This window comes from Eurosta solidaginis, chromosome 2 (assembly GCF_040869045.1).
Source record: "Eurosta solidaginis isolate ZX-2024a chromosome 2, ASM4086904v1, whole genome shotgun sequence".
Lineage (NCBI taxonomy): Eukaryota > Metazoa > Arthropoda > Insecta > Diptera > Tephritidae > Eurosta > Eurosta solidaginis.
Genome location: NC_090320.1, coordinates 250518415 through 250541275, shown reverse-complemented (window position 1 = coordinate 250541275; position 22861 = coordinate 250518415). Strand labels below are relative to the sequence as shown.

Below are 22861 nucleotides of genomic sequence, written 5' to 3'. Positions count from 1 at the left end.
ACTCCGATGACAATGCAATATTACTGTGTTAGAATTCGATAAATTAATCGATAACACAGTTATCGGTAAAGATTTGTATTTACTTTGGCATAACAGCCTAAGTCCCATACAAACCCGCCGGTACCTATCCGTGGATTGTGATATTTGGACGTGGTGAATCACGCGTGTCACGCGTGGTGAATCTCAACACTTGCGAAAAGCGGAGACACAACCCTCTGTTGTATTTCTGTGTATAACCAACATAGCTGAATTTTTAAGGCTGTTTAACTCTGTAATCTTTTCTGTAATTTATTTTGCTTTTGGAAAAATTACCTATTTGAAAAAAGCTGGCTGAAAAATATTGGCATAACAGCTTAAGTTAAATCAAGAATGGAAAATCTTGGAAAATTTGAGCAGATGTGGCAATTTCGCGCGTCCGTTGAACGAAATATTGACAATCTGCTGATCATCGCTAGGAAATTAGCGACATTCCATCAACTAAGCAGCACTTTAGCAATACTGCTGTTATTATTTGGCCGCTCAAACACACATATATTAATTGTGCATCAAATCTAAAATATACAAATACACCATAATAATTTACACGGCCAAAGCCATAATAATTTACACGGGTCATCAATTCTTTCTCTGATTCAAAATCTGAACTACCAGCGCTGACGTCAACAGCTCAGTGTCATCATTGCCAGTAGCGCCAATAACACCAAACTCGTGCCTGACACACAAAAGTCGTTTCACTCAATAGCGCAAGTAAAATGTACTAAGCACTCACTACTAAGTAGCGTCAAAAATTCGCTTGGAGTCATTTCGTCAATGAGCTACCATTGAGCTGGCACCGCATTGGCGCTGGCGCCATGCAATTTACATCACTAAAATTGCGCGAATGCCCAGGCTCATGACTTCAATACTTATATTTACTATGCTTTAAACTTTGAATACACCGCTGAAGTTGCTGCGCATAAAATGTGTACTAATAAATTCCAATCCGCATTATACCAAAAATTTTTGAATATAAAGATATTGCATGCGCGAACTTCGGTGGAAAGCAGCGGAGCGTAACAAAATTCTAGTAGGTCACTTTCACCACACCAAAAACTTTAACACAATTTTTAACATAATTTAAGCACAGAAATACACTGATTGGAGTTTTAGTGAGTAAAAGTTAAATTCTAAATCATTAGCTGAATAAAAAGTGTACAAATAATTATTAAATAACAAATACAGACAGTGGTAGTTTAACAAATTCCGCTGTGGTAAGTGGTGAATGTGACCTACTAGAATTTTGTGAAGCTTGCCTCACACGATTTTTCGTCTATGCAATGTCTCTATATTATATCGTTTCTGATTATACGCAGATGTAACTGAAATATGTGTTTTTGTTTCACCTCCTTTACTTATATTTAAAGCTTTTCTAAGAACACGCTTCTATTACTTGTTAATAAAACGAACTAAAAAGTAAAAAATAAAATTAAAAAAAAAAAAAACTTTTTTAAAAATAAGCTTTTATTATTTTGGTTAATAAAATTAACTAAAAAGTAAACAATAAATTGACTCTAAAGAAATATAACACTTTATAAGTTCATTGTAAGCTTAAACGATAATTAGGCTTTTTCGTCTGCGATAAAAAAATTCTATATTGTACATAATTATATATTTTTAACATTAAAACTTTACACCTAAATTATTAAAGCTTACAGTTTATATCACAGTCCTAATTGTTCTAATAAAAGCGTGTTACATTGCGATAGCAAGAAAATGAGATCCTAAATGTTCTTAATTATACCATTAAAATTTAAGACGTTTTTTATTAGAACAATTAGGACTGTGATATAAACTGTAAGATTTAATAATTTAGGTGTAAAGTTTTAATGTTAAAAATATATAATTATGTACAATATAGATTTTTTTTGTCGCAGACGAAAACGCCTAATTATCGTTTAAGCTTACAATGAACTTATAAAGTGTTATATTTCTTTAGAGTCAATTTATTGTTTACTTTTTAGTTAATTTTATTAACCAAAATAATAAAAGCTTATTTTTAAAAAAGTTTTTTTTTCTTTAATTTTATTTCATACTGATATTAGAGAAAATTAAAAAAGTTTATAAACGGCGATGTTTACTAGGACATGTTTCTGAATTTCACTTCGTCATCAGCTGTCTTCTCGGGAGCTGAGTATTGAACTCCAAATCTCCAACATTCATACCCTGTACTAGTGTAAAGGCAGATGCTTTTATCCATTCAGCCATATGAATGCCCGCTGCTCGGTTTGAAATTGGTCTCTAAGTGTTGCCTTTTTGTTGCTGTTCGCTTATTCACCATTTAGGTGCATACATACATTCTATATGCTTTTTAATCCTCATTGTGAGGGATAATTATAGGTGAGCTCTAAGAGCTTTGTAACATTGTGCTTATAGCATTGCTTTTATAAGCAGTACTTCCGCTGTTCACTATTATATCAATATTATTATATGTATTTAATTAGCGAGACATAGTCAAATTGCTTTATACAATTGTTTTTGTTATTGATAATTACAAAGTTTACAAACGGCGATGTTTACTAGGACATGTTTCTGAATTCCACATCTTTATCAGCCGTCTTCTCGGGAGCTGAGTATTGAACTCCAATCCTCCAACATTCATACTTTATACTAGCGTAAATCAAATGCTTTTATCCACTCAGCCATATGAATGCCCGCTGCTCGCTTTGCAATTAATCTCTTCTCTTTTTTTTTTCTTTAAGAAAATATCTCAAATTGCACGTTCTGCTTTATATCAAGGTTACGAAATTGTAAATAAAAACTTGCGGCAGCACGTAACCGAGCAACCTTTTGCGCACCCACTATTCGCCACCAATCACTAATTTATGATTTATTTTGATTAAAATAAGCCATTAATTATTATTGTTTTCATTGAGTTAAAAATATTTTGTCTATTGTTATTTTTTATTTATGTTTTTAAGGAACATTTAACGCCTTAAATTTGCTTCAATATGCAAAATATTAAATGAATATTAAATGAGCGAATAGTTCAATGCTTGCTGCTTGTCCCCCTGGGGTTTTCAATCTGCCAGTTAAATTTTTTGCTATGAGATAATCGCGTAATTATAAATTTATTAATAAATGCAAATTTTTGTGGTTGTTGGTCTTATTTACTATGCAAAGTTGGTATACTTGATATAAAAAAAATATTGAATAAAAGGGACAGAACTTTTTTTTTGTAGAAAACGAGAAGCTATGAATTCATCAGTAAATAGGTTGTGCATGAACTTAAACAGAATGAATTTTGAATTTACTGGTTGTGCCTTATTTTCTTTTGTTTTTTTTTTTTCTTAGTAATAAAGCAAGCAAATTGTTATTGCCCTCAAGTTTGGAATTTTTTTTCGGTGACCACAAACATCATTATAAAATAGGAAACTAAAAGTGAGCTGACAAAATCATTCCATTTCAGCTGGGGAGATATTTTGCAAGGTTAAATTAACTTTGGTTAACATACTCCAAGATCGTCATATATATTAAAACATACCAAGTGGAACCAACACGTTGTATTATCAATGTTTTATACCTAGTTACATCATACATCGATATAAAAGTAGTCGTATTTACCTCTTCCACACCTTAAATAACAGAATATGTGATCGCATTACCATTCGATGTTTGGCTCCTATAAAGACCTCCATAAAACAGATAAAATGCTGATAGCGCCTCTGTTGGTGCTTAAATAGAAAAGGACTGATATGTGATGAAATTTCCTCGGTATGACAATATTTTCATGTAGTGAATATTACACCTTTTAACGCTTGTTGATTTTTCTGAAAAATTGTTTGTGAATAAGTTTGTCTCAAAAACAGTATTTCGATATCTACTGGGAATAGCAACTAGAGCTCTTTATAATGGACTATTTGAATAATCGATTACTTGATAAGAAAAGTAGTTTCGTTAAAATATCGATTGTCCCTAATGTTGTTTTTGTTGTAGAGATAAAAAAACACTTCGCGAAGGTTTTGAGGAGTGTTATCGATGTTGATGATCCTTTGCCGGATATAGATGCGGTACGTTCTGGTAATAAGCACCATTAAGGTAAAAACGCAAACATCTCCAGAACGATTTAATATGACCACAGTGAACTTTCTAGGCCATCCCGCCCACCCCCTGCTTCCATGAGGAATTTGAGGTTGCCAGAACCACGGCTGCTAAAGAAAAAGGATTCGCCAAGGGTAGGTCAGGTTCAAGATTGAGCTTGAGGAGCTATAAATTGCGCTGGCAACCCCTTCAAAAGGTTGCGTTACACTACCCCTTAAATCATTCGGGTATTTTAGTCGCCTCTTACGACAGAAATACCTGCCGCATGTATATTCTAAGCCCCGTAACCCGATGTTGATAGTCCCAACTAACCGAATAGTTGTTTGCTGGAGTTCTTGTAAGCCGTCCGCAGCTCACATATTTTGCTCATTCTTCTTTGGCATAATTGGAAGTAGAAAAGAAATTCTATGGCATACTCGGAAGTAGAAAATAAATTCCATATTGTTTTTGGAAACTCATTTTGCAGCAAACAATTTAATTTTTTTTAGATTTTATAAGAAAGCGTTGAATTTATGAAATTATTTTGAATAATTTTTTAATGATTAAAATTTTTATTAGTTGTAGCCGGTCAATAAATTATTGTAAATATTTTTGTGTTATGATAAAAAATTTTTATTTATGAAACTGTCACTATTCAAGTATTGACTGTTAGTTGATTGCATGTTCTGTTGAAATCGAATACCAGCTGAGCGATTTTCAATCGAATAATCGACTAGTCGAATAACAGATCAACGGCTGCCGGTGAAGGACCATCAACATCGATAACACTCCCCAAGACCTTCGGTGAGTGCCCTTATCGCTACAACAACAACAACAACAACGGCTGCCTCTCATATTTTGTCCGACAGTTTAACTCTTTTTTTTGTGTGTTTATTTTCCATATTTTAACAAATAACTTTTGTGAGTTTTGTAACTGAAATTAAGCAAACCAATCCTAAATATCTTTACGAAAACACCAGAAAATTCAAAAAAAAAAAAATACTAAAATTTCGAACTTTTTTTTTTTGAAGTACTCAGAATTGTTTTGAGACTACCGTTTTTTGGCCCAATCAATTTTAGTCTTAAAAAAGTATACTAAATTATAGATCTCTAAAAATTCGCATTAATTTTTGACTATTTTTATTTTTTTGGGAGGGTGTTTCAGATTTTTCTTCATATAGGGAAAGTTATTAACATTTTGTACGGAGGAAAATTTAAAGTAGCCTTCGTGGGGAAAATGGACAAGAAGAAAAATTATCAAAAATCAATGCTAGTTTTTTGAGACATGTAACTTGTACTTGATTAGACTAAAATTGATTTGGCTATAAACCTACATACTAAAAAAGATCAGCGAAGTTCAAAGAAAAGAAACATTTTTGTAAATATGTGTAGATTTTTAACTTTTTTTGGAAAAATCATGATAAAAACACTTAAAAGATATAACCATTTCTGATATTATTGACGTTTTTCCGCAATGAAAAAACTTTCAAATTTCTCAATTTCAATTTCTTTTGTTTGGAGATGGGTTGTTTTTTCTTTTGTTTGGGATTGGTTTTCAAATATTAAATTGCCCAAAAACTTCAAAAAAAAAAAAAAGAAAAAAAATCATAGCGGACTAGAAAATCGAACGGCTATACATTGTAGGTGTTTTTATGATAGTTTCAGTTACACAGTTCATCGTCGTTTTTCTTCAATATCGCAGTTTAAAAAAAAAATTTAAAAGAGGAGATTTAATAAAAATCGCCTCTGCTATTTTTCTGTTCGCCACTGTATACACAATATCAAATCTATTATTATTATTATTAAGTTATGACTTTTGCCAAGTAAATATTTCCCAAATTGTCTGCAAGTTGAGGAATAAATGTGGTGAAAATTCTTAGTCTGAATTATCTTGAAAAGTGTGGATTTAACAACACTTGAGAACATGCGCGGTTCCAGGGGGGGGGGGGGGGGGACTTTTTTTGTATTGACTCTAATGAAGTATATAATACTAATCTACATAGTAATTTCCTTTTTAATTTTATTCCTTTTTTACGTTCTAGGGGGGGAGGGGGGTATGGGGGTATGTAGATTAATATTATAAACTTCATTACAGTCAATACAAAAAAAAGTCCCCCCCCCCCCCCCCCCCCCCCCCCCCCTCCTGGAACCACGCATGCTTAAGAATATTTTTAATAAATTCAGGCAGTTTGCTTCACCATTAACCTGTATGTTCCAAGTTTTTAAGTTTGTTTTGCTAGGAAAGTATTCTTTGTAGAAGCTTAACTAACAACCTCGAAAAGCTTTTTTTTCGGTTTCAAGAGAATGAAATTGTGTCATATAGCTAAATTTTTCACTCATTTTCTCTTAGCACTTAGTGCTGACTTGATATGTTTGAAATGTGGTTTTCACGCTCTTGAGTCTCTTTCTAACTGACCTCAGCTTTTTCTCACTCTTTTTAAGATACACAAATTCACCACACTCAATTCCTTATTGCTTTATTCGAGCTTTCATCACACGGTATATACACATATACATATGTACGTAGGTATATAAATATATTGTCTACAACAAAAACACACACATATAAGTGTTACTACAGCAACATGTGCTGAATGGTTCTTCACAGCCGGCTTTGTAGCGCCGGTTAGCGCATTTAATAGTAACTTATCAATACCGGTTGACGTTCAAGCAAGTAAATGCTTGACTAGCAAATTATTTATTTTATTTGAGTGTATTATTTGTATAAATAAGAGAGTGAGAAAAATTACGATTTAAATAAATTATGAATGTGCAAATAATATTGCTAAAAATATGTATGCAAAAAAAAGAAAGAAATAAATAAAGAATTCTCAATTCGGATGACTATCCTATACTTAGTTCGTAGTTTTCGTGAATATTTTGAAAAACGCTGTAGCCACGGCGATAAAGGCGGCTTATACTTCAAGAAACATTATAGTCAAACTAAAAACGCAAGGAATCCTCTTTCTTTAACAGCCTAGGCTCTGACGACCCCAAGTTGGGTGGGAGGACGGTATGGCTTAGAAGGTTTCATGTGGTCATAACAAATCGTTCCCGAGATGGTCGGGATAGTCCTTTAATGGTGCTTGTTACCGCAACGTACCGGATCTGTATCCGGCAAAGGACAATCAACATCGGTAACACTTCCCAAGGTCTTCGGGGAGTGTCCTTATCGCTACAGCAACAACAATAACCACTTTAAAAATACAAGGTGCAATATACCTCCGAGAAGATTTTGCAGAGCTTATCTTCCAGTTTGTGTGGTGCAATTTTTTAATTTTTGCTACAAATTGGTGGGACGGATACTGATTGTGTTATCTCGATTCCGAACGGCATGTGCAAAGCGCGTGAATTTTTGCTTATGATCTTTTCATGGCAGAAATACACCCGGCCCTTCAAGAGCCATAAAATACTCATCTTTCGCTACCTCATAAAAACATTTTTGTCGCGCCTTAAAAGAGAGTTTTGGAGGCTTTTCTGAACTCTTTTCCGAAATATATTGGAATATTTTTGGTTGCTTCTCTCAAGACTCTGTAAAATTAAAAAAAGGTTAGCCCCATTTCTGATGTTTTTTAAAAAAAAATCTAAACAAAAATTGTATATACTTCGCACCCCTACATCACACCACTCAACCAACACTGCGCTTAAGTAAGTGATCCACATGGTAAAGGTTTTCTTGAAAGAAACTGCTACCCATGTGTGCATGCCTTGACTGACATTCTATGTGAGGTCTTTATTGGTCGGTCAAAGGCGTAAATGCCTTGAAAGAAAAGGGAGTCCTTGATAATGTTCGTCTACTACGTTGATTCAACAAGTGTGCCGCTATTGGTTTATTCAGATGAAGTTGTACTACTGAGATTTTACCGGCCCTCAATTTTTATTAAGGAACTGGCTTCTAGGATGCCTTTGGACGGCGGTAGTTGGGGATCTGCGCGGCCGTATTCTGTTATACTTCATGGACTTCTATATGAAACCAAAAATTTATTGAATCGGTGCAATATCAGTCATGGATACAAACTGCAGGATTCTGTTTTGGGCAGTGAGGTTTTGGGAAGATGATAGGGTCGCTGAAAAATTTTAAAACCAAGTTTTATTACACGGTTCCAAAATAGCCTGTGGAATACGAGCTGAAATCCTTGCCAAACTGACGGATACGTCCATATTTATCGCACATTCGTCGGGCGGATTTTCTACCAAAGCCTCCGTATTTAACATGCAAGGTGTTCCCGTACACGGGCAGTCTAGGTTAAAGAGCATCCAACTTACCCCTGCTACTCGGGCTCTCGGTTAAGCAAAAATAATATCGAGTTAGGTTCGACATCGTAGAGTATTGACCCCGTTTGTAGGTAATCTTATCAGATGATGTGGATGATATTAACGAGGCTTACGGTTATCGTTACGGTTGCGGAAGCAAAGAAAAGCCAGGGCGTAGGAAAGGAAAGGAATGAAAGTTAAAACGGACAGGAGAGGTAAGGAAATAAGAAATGCAGCGGAGAGAAAAGGAGAATACTAGAACCCAAAACTGAACCCGAGTGGCGTGTTATACATTTCTTATTGATGTGTTAATTGTTTGTTATTGATGAGTTATTGGTTTAAGTGTTAAGTTTTTTATCGTCAACAGAGGTTATCGACGGGTTAGCGACGCTTTCCAAGGCAGCCGGTTCTATGTACCGGAGCGACTCGGGTTTTTCCCGGCCAAGGGCTGTCATTTCAGTGTAACCCCGTTTAATTTGTTGCGTCCCTGGTCACCCTATGGGATGGTGTGAAGCACTCCTACAACGACAACAACAACAACGGGTTACCGATTTTTTATCGACAAGTTACTGCTTTGCCATCGAAAAATATGGATTATCGAGAGTTATCGATAACTTTCCAAAAGGTTATCGATTCGGTGCGTTATTAAGTTGTCGTACAAGTTGTCGATTTGCAATTGAAATGCTATACATTTTTTATCTATAACAGAGGTTATCAATGAGCTACTGAATTCTTGTCGACGAGCTATCGGTTTGTCATCGAAAAGTTATCGATTTGTTTTATTTGTGTTTGTGTTATCGACTTGTTTTCAAGTGTTACAGTTTGTTATCGGTGTGTTAAAGATTTGTTATCGATGACTCATCGCTTTGCTATATAAGCGTACGCTTACACAGCCACCGATAAACCGAAAAATTGCAATGGGCTGATAAAATCGGCCGGGCTCGTGTTGAAATTGCAATCGATTGTCGGCCGGCAGCTTATTTTCTTACATTTTACTTTTACTTAAAAATACCCTTGTGCTCAATTCATCGGGCGATAAAATTGAACACGCGCGAATTTATCGGCAGTGAAAAACGACAACGGCCGACAACAATTCGGTGATCGGTTGAAATGCACACACGCTCATCTAAATACATGTGTTTTTTTTTATCGGACGATTACAACCGGCATCGGGTGATGAAAATGGGTAGGTGTGTAAGCGTACTCTAACGGATAACGATAAAACTTCCACATAAAATCAATCGCACAACTGTAACCAATCAATAGAAACCGATGACTCTTCAGACTTAACAAACTGACAAATCGATGATAATATCGCTATCGATGAAAGCTGATAACCAAACAATGACTTGTCGGTATCACTTGTTATCGTTAAGAATTCGACGAGGCTAGTCCGAAACTTTTTCTTTCTGGTAAAGTTAGCGCAATTTATATACCTAGTTCGAGTTGTATTGTCGATCCTTCTGAGCAAAAAGCTATTGAATATCACTATAGATCTCTGAGTTCATACCTGCTTTAATATTATTGTAAGAGTCTTGAATGTTGAGGAATCCTGATATGGTGTACTCCAGAGGTTTATCTATCACGTGTGTTTCAATCTTCAATATCAAAAAGGCAACCTTCAAGTCCACCGTATAACAGCTAACGTGAAACCTGCATACTAAATCTTTTAGTCATTCACTTATTTATGCATCTGGGTATAACTATGGGATGACCGAGTGACACACAAAAACTAATAAATTCAATAAAAATGAAACAAAAACAAAACAAGTATTTCGAAACGCTTAATGAGTGGTGAATAGTGCGTTTCTTACGCTCAAAATAGCATATTAGCACAATATCACCAAGCTTTTAAGATAATAACACACATACATGAATATACAGCAGACACACATAAGCCCTCTTAACTATACGGTGCACTTGGCCGTCGCTCGATCGTTAAGGTTGCCAAAAATTCGTTCAATTAAAATCAGTTCAATTTTAGCATTAGAAGAGAGCGGATGTGATTTACTGGATGGCTGGAAACTTAAAGCGAAAAAGAAGGAGCAACAGCTAAGAGCGAACAAAAAGAAAGGAATTTGCCAAAAGCGGAAAATAAAAGCAAGAAAAAAGTGTGATAAAATAAAATTTAAAAAGGAAACGAAAGCGAAAAAACAGCAGAATAATAAAAAAAAAACATTTAAAAAAGCTGTAAAAACGTTAAAGAAAGTGAAAGGAATTAAGATAAGAAACTTATATTGATTAAAAATAGTAAAAGGAAAATTAAAACGAAGAAAAAGTATACTCAGACACACACGGCGCCAACAACGAAAAGGCGAACAATTTTTGAGGCGGAGCGCAAACTTTTAAAACGTAAAATAAATACATTTTTTCTACTTATTCAACAATGATGAAATAACATATTTTTTTTATTTTTGCATATTTCATATATCACAAGGCAGCAGACGTAAAGTCAAGAAAAGCAGCGAGGTTGCGCATTGCAGTTAGTTACAGCATACCGCCTACCAACTAAAGGAGGTGGTACGTGGCGTATGAGTAACGTTTTTTTTTCGATTCTTGTAAAATAAAGTGATCTTGCACGAGTAAATAGAAAGAAAGGAAATTTCTAAATAAGCGATATACGAGCAGCACACACCTACCTCCTCCAAAATAACACGCCAAGCGTTTTTGAAGCAGAGGAGGTTGGACAGTAGTGACTGAAAAGGCGCAAGTGAATTTGGAGAAAGAGGCAAATAAGCGAAAAGAAACAGATCAGGCGAAAAGAAAGGATAAAAGAGAAAAAAGGAGCGAAAAAGAAAAACGATCCTTCGAGCAAACAAAGGATATCAGACAAACAATCTAAGGAAGCCAAACAAAGCCAAAGACTGAATTAGTAATTTAGTAAAGTTAAAAACAAAACAAAAAAAAACTCACCCACTTTCTCCACATCAAGCACAAGGACGAACGTGATCTTCAGAAAAAAAGTAACCGCATTAGCCAACTTGAGAAAAGAGCAAGAAAAAAATTTCGATTTTTAACGAAATTATTGCGTTTGCCTGAACAAAAAAAATTGGCTGCGTGTGAAAACGCATTTGAAAGCATTTGTCGTAGAAAAGCAAGAGGTGCGTTACCAAGTGAAAGGAAAAAAAATATTTTTATTTTTGATTAGCTGAAATGCTAATGCTGCAAACATATTTTACGAAAAAAAAAAATAGAGCAGACATATGTACATACATACAGGCATGCATTAATTCGACATTTGAATGAAAAATTTAAGGAAAAATAGAAAACTTAAATTAAAATAAAGAAGGAATCTAAAAACCTTAAAAATAAGTTTCTAAAAGCAAAATACATAAATTAAAAATAAAATTTTTAAAACAAGTAAATCAAGCTTCACGAACAGCACGCAACAACAACAAATACAGATGACGACCTGGAAGTATTTCTGTTGTCATCGTTTGCGTTTGTGTCACCATTCGCATGACGAGTTTCGCAGAGATAGCGATTAAGTCATCGCCTCATTGTTTATGCGATGAAATAAAGAGTACAAAAAAAAAGAAAGGCAAAAATGCGCTAAGCCAGCGGATAAAGGCTACATAATAAGCTTAGGCTATAAGTAACTCTAAAAAAAACGAAATGACAAAAATAAAAAATCAAACTAAAAAATTAGGAACTAAAAGAATAAAAAATGTAATAAAAATAATTAAAATTAAATTAATAAAATAAATAAAAATTTTGTATATATTCAAAATTAAAAACTGAAAGAAAAAACAGTTAAAAATTTGTGGTATATGCAAAATTTACAACTTAGAACTTCAATAATAAAATATTTTAAAAATTTAAAAATAAAAGAAAAAATTACTTAAAAAAGAATTAAGCTTTTTTACAATATTTAAAACATTTATTAAAGTAAATAAATTTTTAAATTATAATATTTTTTATATATGAAATTCTATAAAAATTCGCTTTACTAAATATTTAAGGCTGCGCGTGCAGCTTGAAAGAATTTAAAAATTGTAGATAAAAAATTTTCAAAATAAAATTAAACATTCCGAAATTTAAAGTAACTGAGTTAAAACAAAACTATAATTTTAAAAAATTGTATTTTTAAATCTTAAATTTCAATGAAAAAAAAAGATGTATTGCAAAACAGATATTTTAAATTTTGTGTTTTACTTTACTTTACTTCTAAAATAAAAATTAGTTGTTTTATACTTACGTTATACACAAGTTCAAACATTCAATAGAAAAACTTCAAAAAATAATTTTAATAACAAAATTTATAAAATAATTTTTTGTAACCAAAATTTGATCTCTAATTTGGGAAGTTCGAAGAACAAAAAAATTATTAAAAATCACTAAAGTTACAACAAAAAAAAATTAGCCATTATAGAAGAAAAATTTATTATTTGGAATTTCACAAATTAAATTTAAAAAACTACCAACAAAGTACTTCTTTCAATTAAATTCCAAATTAAAACAAAACTATAGTTAAATACAAAAATGGAAGAACTTAGTTTTAAAATAAAGCCAAACTTAAAAAAAATCCGTATTTCAAGTTGAAAATTTCATATAGAAAAAGTTAAACAAAATTTCGAAAGTCACAGCAACCAATTAACCAATGCATAAGGGTTGCAACGATAAGTTCTAAATACCTGCACGAAAACCCAAAAATGTTAAAGGAAAAAATCAAAAATTAAAAACTTAAAAAAAAAAAAACAAAAATGTAAAAACCTACAAATAAAATAAAACAAATCAAAATTTAAATACTTGCAATTTTATACAAAAATTGTAGAAATAGAAAAAATTTTAAACAAAACTTTAACTGCAACCGCAGTTTACATTCCAAGTATCTGCAAACAAAAACACGCAAAATTTCAGAAGAAAAAATCAAAGACTTTCAATCATTGGCATTGCAACGATAGCTTTTATTCTAAATGTCGCTTAGATAACCTAAAAATTTTATAAGGAAAATATCAGCAATTTAAAACTTTAAAAGCTATAAAAATACAAACATTTTCAAATTAAAACTCAAAAATAAAAAAAGTTAAATTAAATTAAAAAATAAAATAAAATTAAATTAAATTAAATTTAAAAAAGGAGAAAAAATGAAACAAAATAAAAACAAACAAAAAATAACAAAGTAAATTTTAAGTAAAATAAAACTCGAACTCAAGTGAAGAAAATTTCAAACAAATTATAAATACTCGCAAAAAAAGCTTAAAACTTAAAAGAAATCAACAAAAAAATTTGGAAAATTGAAATAATTTAACAAAAAAAGGATTTAAATTAAATTAAAATAAAAACAAAATTATAGCAATAATAAAATTATTGAAACTTAAAAAAATATTTAAAAACTATAAAGTTAATTACAAGTTTTAAGTCTGAAATGTAAAACCTTTCAAAAATTTCCAATAATTTCTGACTACTAGAGATTGAAATTGAATGCAAACAAACATTTGAGTACATCTAAATTTTAAAATATCAATTTTCAAACAAACAAAAATTTTATTTAAAGATAAATTAAAATAGACAATTCTTAAATTTAAAAAAATTTAAAACAACGTATTTTTACTTTTCATAAAAAACTACTTTTTGAAAATTTTTTCATTTTTTGACACAAAAATAATTTCTTAGATGAGTAGCTGCAAAGTTATAATTTAAAATTAAAATTTTATGGCATCAATCTGATGCCCATAAAAAGTAGTTTTATGAAATTCGACGGTAAAGTCACCCCATTTCAACAGTAAGGCACTTTCTAATTCTTTGTTTTTACATCTCTTTCTTACTGTAAAAAAGATAGGTTTCAAATATATCTTAACGGAACTAAATAGTTTTTGTTGTAGTTTGAACATAGCTTCAGTTTTAGAGCAATTAAGTGAAAATAATTAAAATTTATTCTAACGGCACAAAAACAGTTGAAATTGATGTAAATATGCAGATAAATGCAAAATCTCAAAACAACAAAAAAACTCGAAACCTAATAAAAACAAGTAAGGAAGGTTAAGTTCGGGTGTAACCGAACATTACATACTCAGTTGAGAGCTATGGTGGCAACATAAGGGAAAATAACCATGTAGGAAAATGAACCGAGGGTAACCCTGGAATGTGTTTGTATGACATGTGTATCAAATGAAAGGTATTAAAGAGTATTTTAAGAGGGAGTGGGCCATAGTTCTATAGGTGGACGCCATTTAGGGATATCGCCATAAAGGTGGATCAGGGTTGAATCTAGAATTTGTTTGTACGATATGGGTATCAAATGAAAGGTGTTAATGAGTATTTTAAAAGGGAGTGATCCTTATTTCCATAGGTGGACGCCGTTTCGTGATATCGCCATAAAGGGGACCAGGGGTGACTCTAGAATGCGTTTGTACAATATGTGTGTCAAACGAAAGGTATTAATGAGTATTTTAAAAGGGAGTGGGTCTTAGTTCTATAGGGGGACGCCTTTTCGGAATATCGTTATAAAAGTGGACCAGGGTTGACACTAGAATGCGTTTGTACAATATGGGTATCAAACGAAAGGTGGTAATAAGTGTTTTAAAAGGGAGTGGGCCTTAGTTCTATGGGTGGACGCCTTTTCGGGATATCGCCATAAACGTGGACCAGGGGTGACTCTAGAACGCGTTTGTACAATATGGGTATAAAATGAAAGGTGTTAATGAGTATTTTAAAAGGGCGTGGGCCTTAGTTCTATAGGTGGACGCCTTTTCGAGATATCGCCATAAAGGTGGACCAGGGGTGACTCTAGAATTTGTTTGTACGATATGGGTATCAAATAAAAGGTGTTAATTAGTATTTTAAAAGGGCGTGGGCCTTAGTTCTATAGGTGGATGCCTTTTAGAGATATCGTCATAAAGGTGGACCAGGGGTGACTCTAGAATTTGTTTGTACGATATGGGTATCAAATGAAAAGTGTTAATGAGTATTTTATAAAGGAGTGGGCCTTAGTTCCATAGGTGGATGCCTTTTTGAGATATCGCCATAAAGGTGGGCCAGGGGTGACTCTAGAATTTTTTTGTACGATATGGGTATCAAATGAAAGGTGTTAATGAGTATTTTAAAAAGGAGTGGACCTTAGTTCTATATGTGGACGCCTTTTCGAGATATCTCCATAAACGTGGACCAGGGGTGACTCTAGAATGTGTTTGTACGATATGGGTATCAAATTAAAGGTATTAATGAGGGTTTTAAAAGGGAGTGGCCCTTAGTTGTATATGTGAAGGCGTTTTCGAGATATCGACCAAAATGTGGACCAGGGTGATCCAGAACTTCATCTGTCGGGTACCGCTAATTTATTTATATATGTAATACCACGAACAGTATTCTTTCCAAGATTCCAAGGGCTTTTGATTTCGCCCTGCAAAACTTTTTCATTTTCTTCTACTTAATATGGTAGGTGTAACACCCATTTTACCAAGTTATTTCTAAAGTTATATTTTGCGTCAATAGACCAATACAATTACCATGTTGCATCCCTTTTTTCGTATTTGGTATATAATTATGGCATTTTTTCATTTTTCGTAATTTTCGATATCGAAAAAGTGGGCGTGGTCATAGTCGGATTTCGGCCATTTTTTACACCAATACAAAGTGATTTCAGATAAGTACGTCAACTGAGTTGAGTAAAGATATATCGATTTTTGCTCAAGTTATCGTGTTAAAGGCCGAGCGGAAGGACAGACGGTCGACTGTATATAAAAACTGTGCGCGGCTTCAACCGATTTCGCCCTTTTTCACAGAAAACAGTTATCGTCCTAGAATCTAAGCCTCTACCAAATTTCACAAGGATTGGTAAATTTTTGTTCGACTTATGGCATTAAAAGTATCCTAGACAAATTAAATGAAAAAGGGCGGAGCCACGCCCATTTTGAAAATTTCTTTTATTTTTGTATTTTGTTGCACCATATCATTACTGGAGTTGAATGTTGGCATCATTTACTTATATACTGTAAAGATGTTAACTTTTCTTTTAAAATTTGAATTAAAAAAAAAATTTTTTTAAAAAGTGGGCGTGGTCGTTCTCCGATTTTGCTAATTTTTAGTAAGCAGACATATACAGGCCTGTTCTGAATTCCGACTCGGAATGAAAAGTAAAACGCCATTGATTTCGACTCGGTTTCTATTTGGTGTTCTCAATTCCGATTGTAAAAAATCAATTCGAAGTCGATTTCGAATCGTTTTCATTCCGATTCGGTAACCAGTTTAATCAGCTGTTTTTGTTTATGTGTTTTGGTTTAAGTATCATAAAATTTTATTTTAATTAAAAAATGCCTGCAGATATGGTTTTTGGATGTGCAGACGCTAGAAGATGTGCTATTGTGCGTGCGAATCGTAAAAATGCGCTGGATCGGAATTCAGAACAGGTCGACTTCATTTCGATCAGCATCGATTTGTTTGCCTAATAGATTTCTTGATAGAAGTTTTTAAAGAAAGATTTATTATGCCAATTTAACTCAAATTTAAACAAAAAAATACATACAACTCTTCCAAATAAAATGAAGAATTAAAAAAAAATTATTTGAAAGACAAATATCGCAACATTTGTGTATAATCTGTCAATTAATTTTCATTCCGACTGCTCAGAGGCAATACTTTTCAAACCGATAATTTTTGGTCGGAATCGAAATTGAGCTTGCACAGCTTGCAAAACTTCTAAATTACCTTCTTTTAAAAATGGGCGGTGCCACGCCCATTGTCCAAAATTTTACTATTTTTTTATTCTGCGTCATAAGTTCAACTAACTTACTAAGTTTCATCGCTTAATCCGTATTTGGTAATGAATTATCTCACTTTTTCGATTTTTCGAAATTTTCGATATCGAAAAAGTGGGCGTGGTTATTGTCCGATATCGTTCATTTTAAATAGCGATCTGAGGTGAGTGCCCAGGAACCTACATACCAAATTTCATCAAGATACCTCAAAATTTACTCAAGTTATCGTGTTAAAGGACAGACGGACGGACGGACGGACATGGCTCAATCGAATTTTTTTTCGATACTGATGATTTTGATATATGGAAGTCTATATCTATCTCGATTCCTTTATACCTGTACAACCAACCGTTATCCAATCAAAGTTAATATACTCTGTGAGCTCTGCTCAACTGAGTATAAAAAATTTAAAGCAAAAACTAAATCTCTACAGAATGCTTATCGAGGCCAAGCTTGCATACGGCACATTGACCGTTGACAGACTTTGATACCGTTTTTTGTGCTTTTTTTCTCGCAGTTAGGCCATTTTGCGATTCTTTTTACATTTCTTTTAATCCAGTTCTTGATATGAAATTCTACTAAATTGTTTGTCTACTTTTTTGCCGTTACCGGCACATGCTCTCCATGCGTATTTAAAACACTAGCAAATGTATGTTTGTATATTTTTATTTTTTTCAAGAATTTCTCGTTTATCGTGTTTTTCGCCATATAGTAAAACAGCGCTAAGTTTTTGTTTGTATTAAACATTGCTAAGGCATTAAGCAAGTATGCAGGAAGTTGTAGTAATGCAAACGATTAGACAGAACAATTTCGTGGAAATAAAGGGAGTGGTTTGGGTATTAAAGAATAGTAAAAAAGATGATTTAGATTTGCAGTTTCGAAGTAAGCGATCATGCACAGAAAAAACTAAAAAAATATTCAACTTCGGAAATGAAAACATGATACAAGTGTATTTGCTATCAAGCAGCACCGCAGAAGTCCACATAAAAGTGTGCCAAATATATTTTGAAAATATGATCTTTTTGGCAACACAAAGTTTTATTTGTATTTGTATAATTTTATGATTTAATTGTTTTGGATTAACATTTTTCGGAAATTTTATTCTTGCTCCTGTTCTATTGGCTGTTGGCAAAATATGTATGTATTTTGCTAAGAAAATCTGTTATAACAACTTGTTGGCATTTGTATTTTGAATGTTGACATACACCAGCGGCGCCTAAAAGCGTATATGGCGGTAAATTCAGGGTGTTAAACCATCAGAAGCTAAAAAACTTGTTAAGCTTTAACATTTTACTAAAGTATTCATTTATTTAGCCGGCTCAAGGTCAATTTTAATAAAACACTAGTTCGTTTTTATTCCCAATATATTTCGAATTCCATCGGATATCGTCGTCAGGGGCTACAACAACAATGTAAGTTAGCTTAAATCTACAAGTTTTGCTTACATACATACAATTTTTCGTACGTACATTATTTTGTCCTTAGCTAAACTACATACGTCCGTCCTGTTCAAAGCTGCATATTAAACAGGACGGACGTATGTAGCTTTGAACAGGACGGACGTATGTAGTTTAGCTAAGGACAAAATAATGTACGTACGAAAAATTGTATGTATGTAAGCAAAATTTGTAGATTTAAGCTAACTTACATTGTTGTTGTAGCCCCTGATGACGATATCCGATGGAAATCGAAATATATTGGGAATAAAAACAAACTAGTGTTTTATTAAAATTGACCTTGAGCCGGCTAAATAAATGAATACTTTAGACAAATCATAGAAAGGTCGCTGAAATCAACAATCAATTTAACATTTTACTTCAAATGAAAATTTTCGTCATTCCTGAAATTCACCCAATAAAACATCAAGAGCTGGATTTCTGGTGATTCAGACAATCCAGTAGAATTTCTTGATTCATTCTTTTTATTTTCGACAATTTGCGCGAATACTTCAATGAATTTTGTAACAGAATCTACACAAATCAATCTCGAAAATTCAAAAAAGTTTTGAAAAAATTTCGAACTTTTTTTCACATACAGAAGTGAGTATTAAAGTAACAGTGGCAATTTTTATTAAATTTCATCAACTTAATTATGTTTTATCTTTCTATTTCGTACAATTTGAGAGAACATTTCTATAAATTTTGTAACTGAAATTATACAAAAAATAAATTGCAGAAACGTTTCAAACAAATTTTTGAGAATTCATTAAAATTTTACAAAAATTTCGAACTTGTTTTTAGAGTTTTTTGAATTTCTTTGGAATGTGCAGTTTTGTCAATTTTAGTGTAAAAAGAAAAAAGTTCAAACCTCTCAAAACTCGCATGGCTTTTTGAAAATTTTTTTAACGAAGGGTGATACACATTTTTTTTTTTTTTTTTTTTTGTAATTAAAAAAACTAAAGTTATACGCCCTTCGTATGGAGGAAATATAAAATATTCTTGGAAAAAAATGTTAAAAATGAACACGAATTTTATAAAATCTATATCTTCCTCTGTTATATTCTCAAAGTGATTTGGTTACAGAATTGGACATTTGCAAAACTTCAGAAAACTATAAAAAAAAATTCGAAATTTTCTTCTATTTTCGAAGACGTTTATGAGATTTAGTTCCATACTTTTACTTACTAGTTCATGGGAATTTTTTCTTAGACTATTGAAAATTAAAAAGAGAATAATTAAATAAAAATGTCCATTGTTAGTTTTTTTTTCTTTTTGTGCGCTCCTGTAGATACATACATATGCATATTTACAATACATATCCGTAGACTGTCGACGCCGGTCTCAGCATATGCACCTGTCACTCAATCTGTCATACAAATTGAAATGTATTTGGCACGTTCTCATTTTGTTTGTACGACAAAAGAAAATTATCGATTGAAACTGAAAGTTAAGGGCGTCACATCATATATTAATTAATAATGGATAATAAATAAAGAAAGATGCAAAAAAAAAAAAACCATAATGAATCTTGAACAATAAGGAACAAATGATACAAAAGGGATAAAAGATAACGAACAATAGGCAGCGAATAAATAATAAATAACGAATAATTTGTAATAAAAAACAACAACAAGAATATCGAATAATAAATAATGAAAGACAGGAATTATTAATGAACATTGAATAGTGGATAATAATAAACGAACAAAGAGCTAACAACAACGAAAAATAATAAAACAAAAAAAAGTGAATAATGTGTAGGAAATTATAAAAATATCTTACAGTGAATAATAACTTTGAATAATAATACATAAATATTAAATAACGATCACTGAATAGTGCATAGAAAAATTGTCAATAATTCAATAAGAATAATACACAAAGAATAATATGTAAGGAATGAAGAGTTATAATAATGAAAAATTTTTATTTATAATGTGTAGCGCATATAGATGAAACCGAAATTTCGAATCCATTTTTAATCCACTTTATATGATTTTTCATAAATAAATACAAGAAACTCTATCGAATTCGAGAAACCGGAGCATGGCTGATATTTCATATTGAAAAATGTAGCAAAAAAATATAAAAGCCTATTTTCAAATAAAGATGGCTGATTGAAGAAAACCCCTATAAAGAATTGATCTCAAAAACAACATTTTTCTCGAAGAACCTACATATCTTTTCAAAATTCCGCTGACGAGTTCCAATTTAGAATTTTTTCACAAATGTGTTATCTCAATGCTAGTTCTATATATTCCTCTTACAGATAAATAAAAATCGAATATGTAGTAGTGAAACTTTCAAAAAACTAGTATTTTAAATATTTTTTAAAATAGTTTTAAAGCCTAAATATAAAATTATACTTCTTCTCTTTTTTAATATATCCAGCCAAAAATTTCAAAACAGCGTATTGAAAAAAGTTTTTCAAAACAATTGTTATTCATAGCGCTTTTTAAAAGAAAAGGAAATTTTTTTTTTAACTTTTTTACAAAAAATTGAGTAACTTCGAAAAAAATCCAAAAAATTATACAAATCATTTAAAAAAATTCAAAAAACCATTTTAGCTAAAAATAATAAACAAACAAAAAAAACAAAAAAAATTGTTGTAAATATAAAATCTCCAATTTCGAAAAAAATCGAATTGTTGAAAGAATATAAAATGTAAGAAATAAAATATGAAAAAAAAAATCGAATATTTATCGAATATTTAGTAAAAATTTAAATATTGGTTAATGAAAAACAGTTTTGAAAATATAATTTACATATATTTTAGCGGTTGTAAAATAAAACAAACCAATATTTTAAAAATATTTCCAATATTTCAAAAAGTTACTGAAAAGCCATATAAAATATTGTAAATATTCCCAAGTCTTAAAAAAGTATGATTTTGTTTAGATATTAATGTACCTACTCCAAAAATCTTTTGAAATGGTTGATTTTTTAGAGTTCCTAAAACGTTTTTAATTTCACATTAGCAAAAAAAAACGTAATTTTTTCATATTCGAGCTCAACAACACAAAAACCCAAAGTAACCGTAATTTTTTTTTTCACCCCCAAGCAATTTTTTTAATAATCATCTTTATATTTCTACAATTTTTCGTTTTTAGTTTTATTCTAAAATAAATATATATTTCCAGATTCAAAATTATTTTCGACTTCTTTACATTTTTCAAACAAATTTTGAGATATTCCATTTTTTTACTCAGTTTTAAGCACTCAGTTCGACTTTTCCTAAGTATTGAAAAGAAACATGAGACTTTTAGCCCAGAATTGACTTGTCACAACAAAATACCATTGAAAATCGCTTATTTTCCATATAAAAATATATGACATGAGCTCAACTGGTAAAACACATGTGGAACACGATCCCATTAAAAAAAAAGAAAAAAAATCACATATATACTTAATACATATGTATACACATATATAATAGCAGAGCGCACTAAATGCATTTACAATGCAAGTAAATTCATTTATTTCGCTTATATATGTATGTGTGCATACACTGCGTATGAGCGATCTGGGTGTGGTATACTCGTAGCAGGAATGACGTCAAAAAGTCTGCTAAGTAGATTTTGGTGACGTTTAAAAATAGAATTTCATTAAAACAGAAAACACGAAATAAATATATATAAATAAATAAAGAAGTGTGGAATTAGGGATCACAACAAAAAACTTTAAAACAAAAACAAACAATGTGAGCATGACAACATATTTCGAATTTATTTTTGGCTGTGACGAGTAAATAAAAAATGATGAAAAACAAAATGTTAAAAAAATTTGAGGTGAAAATTGGGTATTGAAAACTTAAAAGAGTAAATAAATTCACGCCAAAGTCATTATTGTTAGCTAAAAGCATTTTAGAAAAATCTTGAATTTTAAGTTTTTGTGTACTTTTCACACGTGCTTTTTTATATTGTTAGATCAGACATTTTTTTTGTAATTTCTTTATTTTTTTCATTTTTCTTTCAGTTTTTCCCCAATCCTCTGAAAGTCCATAATTTTTTAAATTTCATTGATGATTTCATAATCTTTTTTTTTGCGTTTTTATTATTTTTTATGACAATGGAAAAATGAAAATACATAGTTAATTTCGAATTTTCGAAATTACTTTTGCTTTTATTGGCAACACGATTACTTGCGATTTCCGCTTATTTCAGATTATCATAAAAGTAAAAAGAACAGAAGAATCCTCCCAGCCGGCATTTTTCACGATCACTTTGGTGCTCAGTTGAAGAAGCACCGTCTCTTCTCATTGAAAATAAAAAAAAAAAATCCTTTTATTTACTTGATTTGTTTTGTCGAGCCTCACAAAAATCTTTATGGAAAGAAAAATCGCTCTCTTTATCTCAGTTATGTTAATGAATTCTCATAATGAAAAACAGCTACCAAATTTCTTCTATAAAATTTCCC

At 31.6% G+C, this 22861-nt stretch overlaps 1 protein-coding gene across 10 annotated transcripts in view; it reads left to right on the top strand.

Annotated features, from left to right (window-relative positions):
• Positions 1-22861, top strand: part of Msp300 (Muscle-specific protein 300 kDa) — a 480743-nt gene that overhangs the window by 338721 nt on the left and 119161 nt on the right. The gene's annotated exons all lie outside the window — the stretch shown is intronic.